At 44.5% G+C, this 5,480-nt stretch overlaps 1 pseudogene; it reads right to left on the minus strand.

Annotated features, from left to right (window-relative positions):
* Positions 1-4,693: 4,693 nt before the first annotated feature.
* Positions 4,694-5,268, minus strand: LOC138283166 (ATP synthase F(0) complex subunit C3, mitochondrial pseudogene; annotated as a pseudogene).
* Between the last annotated feature and the right edge of the window lie 212 nt (positions 5,269-5,480).

Below are 5,480 nucleotides of genomic sequence, written 5' to 3' on the forward strand. Positions count from 1 at the left end.
TTTTGGGTAGTACCTCATCTATTTGGCATTCCCAATCCATGCTTGGCAAACTGGCTGATTTACTCATTGCTAGTGCACTGCAAATTATACCTTCTAATTGGAAAGATACCACAAAAATATCTGTTGTAGCTTGGTGGAATCTGATTTGCCATAATCACAGAATGGATCGAGCAGATGCTAATACTACTCAACTGTTAATTAAAAGAGACAAGTTATGGCTTCCTCTTACATCTTTTCTTTCACAACACAAGATCTTTCATACTACTGTTAATACTGTTTTTGAACCTCCTTGAATGTCTTTTATTTTGTTTGTGATCTTTCTCTTTTTTCCTCTTTTATCTTTTTATTTAGAATTAATGGTTGCTCTACTGAGAACAAGTGATATTTATTTTGCATTGTTTTTACTTTTCTTTTTTTTTCTTTTCTCTCTTCTCTTTCTTCTTTACTAAAATATAACAAAAATGCTATTATTTTATGGTACAATATTTTATTCTGATAGTGTATAAAATTGTTTTTATAGGTATAATTATCCTTATAATTTTTTTTTGGTTCCAATGTAGTTATCTTATTGTACTAATATTTGTTAACTTATTCAATAAAGCATTATTTAACACAAAAAAGAAATGATGCTAGGCTGGTTAGCGGCAATAAATATGCCGGTAACCAGCCTAGCGTCATTTTCTGACACCTTGCCACCCAAAAATGTCTCCTGTCTTAGTAAAGACAGGAGTCATGCCCAACACCCCAATGTCCAGCCCAGGGGACCAGTGTCCGCTGGGCAAGGCCACAATACCCAGTGGCAGGCAGGGGGCCCCATGTAAGGGGCCCCCAATGGCACAGAATGTTTTTTTTTATACTTACCTGTACTTACCGAGGATGGGGTCCCCCATCCTATGGTGTCCCTCTGGTGTGGGTGGAGGTGCTTCTGGGGCTTGGGGTGGGCATCTGTGGGCCTATTCCATAGTGTTTAGCCATGGAATTGAGTTTACAGGTCCCCTAACTCCTGGTCAGACCCAGGCATTCAATAATGGCACTAAGCAGGCTTAGCAGCATTATTTGGGTCTGCCTACTCCATGCGCATCATTTTTGCGGCGTAAAATAAATAAGGCGGTGGGGGTTAGCATGATATTGTGGACAGGAATGCCAACCATGCATGTGATTAGCGCAAGGTAGTTTGCTGCATCCAAAATATAACGCTAACCCCTATATTTTGATGTTAGATGGGTCTAGCATCAAAATATAAATATGGAGTTAGCTATGCGCGTTTTTTGCGTCAAAATTTTTGATGCTAAAACGGTGCAAGCAGACTATAAATATGACCCTTAGTCTCTGAGATGGAAGTCAAAAATCTCCATCAGGGTGAGGTAGAGGGCTGTACTCAAAGACAGTTCTATGAGGCCACACACCCCTGTAGTGAAGGACCTCTGAAAAGGATTTACTGCTGTGGAGAAGAACGTAGCAGAAAAAAGGCTAAGTCAATCTGACAGGAGATGCACCTCAGGCGGATAGGCAAGCATGTTGGTCCTGGTCTCATATTATTGGTTCTAAGAGCAGGTTTTAGCAGAAAATTGCCCCACTTTGGATTTTGGCTATCTCTGCACCATTATTGCCACTTCCAGGGGTCCAAGACTGGAGGGGCACGACTTGAAGGGTCATAACTCACTCAGGCTAGGTCCAGTTACGGATTCAAGATGGAGGAATCCTTTTGTGTCCCTGTAGCTCTGATCAGGATGCCAGATGTGCACTGAAGAGTTGGTGTCGAGCTCCCCATTTTATACCCTGGTGCCCTGCTTCTGGTAGGTGGGAGTAGCTTGTAGACAGTGGCTTTGAAATGCATGGGAATTTCCTGGCTCCCCTGCCCTGGTTCTAAGGTGGATGCAGTGACAATATGAGGATGTTAGGCCTTTTGTGTGAAGGCAGAGCACAGGCTATTCACTTGTAAGTGGGGCTGTGCTCATCTGTGCCACCCTTCCCTGCCAGCAGATGGCCCATTTAGGCACACCTGATTCCTCTACTGTGTCACTTTTTTGGAGAAATTCACAAAGTCTAACTGTTAATTATACCTAGTCATATGACCCATGCCAAGCTACAGGCACAGAAGTGCCAAGGGCAAAAAATGGCAACTTTCTAAAAGTGGCATTTTTAAAATTGTAATTAAAAACTCAACTTCAATCGGTCAATCAAGGAATTCTTGCAGAGCGCGAGCTTTTCAGCCCGAGTGGTCTTCAGGCATTTGGGGGATGCTGCTGACCTCTTTAAGCGGTTACTGGCGGCCGAAGGACGAAGTTTTAAGCTGCTTTCTGAAGAACTTCAGAGAAAGGGAGGTGTTTAGGTGGATTTGGAGGTCGTTCCAGGATCTGGTGGTGAGGTGAGAGAATTAGCTCCCTCCATAGCATTTGCGGCAGATGCAGGGAACGTGGGCCAGGGCGAGGGAGACAGAGTGGAGGTCTCTGGTAGGATGGTGGAAGGGGAGGTGGTTGTTGACGTAGGTGGATTCGGCATTGTGAAGGGCTTTGTATGCATGTGTGAGGAGCTTGAAGAGATATTTTTACTGGACAGGGAGACCGTGGAGGACTCTGAGGTGTGGAGTGATGATGGTTCTTTTGAGGAGGATGAGGGCAAGTCTTGCTACTGTATTCTGGATGGTCTGGAGGCAACTCATGATCTGTTTAGTGGTTCCAGTGTAGAGCGCATTTCCATTGTCGAGTCAGCTGGAGACAAGGGCCTGGGTGACTGTCTTCCTGGTGGAGAGGGGGATCCACTTGAAAATCCTGCAGAGCATGCAGAGGGTGTGGAAGCAGGCAGAGGAGACGGTGCTGATCTGTTGCTTCATGGTCAGTTGGGTGTCCAGGATGATTCCGAGGTTGGTGGGCATGAGTGGGGGACCAAGGGCAGTGGGCCACCATGTGTTGTTCCAGTGGGAGAGCTTGTTCCCGAAGTTGAGGATCTCTGCTTTGTCTGAGTTTAGCTTAAGGCCTCATCCAAGAAGCAATCTCGTCATAGCATTCTGGAAGTTGGACCTTGCGGTACCGTCTGAGAGGGGGAGGGGGAGCTGAGTGTCGTTGGCGTTGGAGACAATGCTGAGTCCATGGGTGCGTGTGATGTCTGCCAGTGCAGCCACATAGATATTGAAGAGAGTGGGGCTGAGGGAAGAGCCCTGGGGACACTGCAGATGATGTATTTGAGGGCAGCGATGAAGAGAGGGAGGATGATCCTCTGGGTTCGGCCAGATAGGAAGGAGGCAGTCCTGCTGAGTGCGTTGTTTTGAATGCCAATGTTGTGGAGTCTGGAGATGAGGGTGTGGTGTGAGACGGTGTTGAAGGCTGCGGATAGAAAGAGAAAGTTGAGAGCCGCTGTGGCTTATTAGATGAGGAGGCATGATGTCATCATTAGCTGTGATCAACGCCGTTTCGCTACGGTGATTGGGCTGGAATCCAGATTGGGATGGGTCGAGCAGGTTGTTGTGTTCGAGGTAGTCCGTGTTGGTGGCCTTTTCCAAAATTTTGGTGGGGAATGGGAGGAGCAAGATGGGGCAGTAGATCTTGAGCTCACTGGGGTTGGTTGAGGGTTTCTTGAGAAGAGTCTTGACCTCGGCATGCTTCCAGGAGGCAAGGATGATGTCTGTCGAGAGGAAGGTGTTGACGAGCTCAGTTAGCTCCAATAGTTTCTCCTCCTAGATTGTAAGTACGGTGCGGGCAGTGGTCTGCAGGGGATCCAAAGTGGATGGAGGCCATGATGGAGAGGGTGTCCTCGGTAGTAAGCTGTTTCCAATCCGTGATCCTGTGAGGAGGGAAGTGGTGGGATGGGGTGCGAGGGTGGTCAAGGTAGGTGGTTTGGAGGTCGAGGTTGCTGTAGATGTCAGTGATCTTGTTGTGAAAGCAGTCTGATAGCAGGTCGCGGAGGACTTATGAGGGGTGAAATGTGTTCATTGTGGTGGCAGGGTAGGAGAATTCTCTGATGACACAGAAGAGTTCTCTGGTGTGGTTGGTGCTTGCCTCCAGGCAGGTGATGAGTGCTTCTTTCTTGGTTTCTCTGAATAGGTGGAGGTATCTTTGTCAATTCTGCCAATTCTCTGTTTGATCTAATGGTGATCATATTTGTGATTGAAAACACAGTTTATTTAGTTCACCAGTTACCAGCTTCAAATAAACATATTTTAGTTTTATAAATATTCTTTTTTTTAGTCCCTCCATGCCATTTGTAATTTCTTAAATACTCCTTTGTGTAATTAATCATCTTACCCTCTCTTCAAAATCTGAATGACAATCATCCAAGGTCTTATGCCAATAATCATGCTTACATACTCCAATAGAACAACATGCACACAGACCATTTATCAAAATATAATATGTTCAGATTTTATTTAAAGAGATATTAATTTATTATGTTACAAAATCATCTTGTTGTGTTCCTCGCTCATTACTGTAGATGTAGACAAATAATATTAGGTGGATACCATTATTTCCACATAACATAAATATACTCACACAGTAGTATCAGCCAGTCCTTCAAACAGCCACTGGAATAACAGCAGCAGTTACAACTGAATCAGTGGTTAAAAACAGAAAACAAAGTACCACAACAGAAAACACTTTAATTACATACATCTGTTCATGAAAAGTATGCTACCTCACCCATTTAATTGTTCACCAATAATTTTTTTGTACTACTCAGGTTTTGTGACAATTTTTAAATGAAACGACCTTGCAAAGAATGTACATTCCCATGACAACACATCTATTGGGAGCCAGAGTAAAATATGTAGAATTATATCTGTATCATCTAAAGCCAACATCTTGAGCATCCCATTTACATGGCAAACAGGATCAAGAACACAACCACCAAACAAAACAGACCCATGGCTTCAGAAAATGCAAATCCAAGGATATCATATGAGAAGAGATGTTGCTTCAGTGAAGGGTTCCTGGCATAGCCAATAATTAAACTGCCAAAAACTGTTTCAGTGCCAGCTCCAGAACCAGCCATCCCACCTGTGACAGCAACTACACCAATAAATTTGGCAGCGGTGGCAATGTCCTGGTTGATTGTACTAGTCTGGAATTCCCTGAGTACTATGGTGCTAAGAGTCCCACAAACCAGCACTGTGTTCCCCTCTCCAGTCCTGACCTCTGGCTGAGACAACATAGTTGCTAAAATTGGTCTATATAGAACTTGGGACCCAGCACAGACCAGGGCAGGGTTGGAACTGAGCTTGGAGCAGGCGTACATGGTGAATTATCAGGGGCACACAAGAGCTGCTGTCAAAACCGGGGGTCACCCGCTCAGCTGCAGAGGTCGAAGTGACTAGAGAGTGACTTTTGTACTACTCAAAATTACAGTGTATGTTCACCTATGGGAAACACAGGAAGGACAATATCAATAGCAAAACTAATTTCAATACTTAGATAAACTCTAAATGACTTGTTCTCAATGTATCCTTTTCAGGTACACAAGCTCCTCATGTGAATATGAAAACATTG

This window comes from Pleurodeles waltl, chromosome 3_1 (genome assembly GCF_031143425.1).
Source record: "Pleurodeles waltl isolate 20211129_DDA chromosome 3_1, aPleWal1.hap1.20221129, whole genome shotgun sequence".
Taxonomy (NCBI): domain Eukaryota; kingdom Metazoa; phylum Chordata; class Amphibia; order Caudata; family Salamandridae; genus Pleurodeles; species Pleurodeles waltl.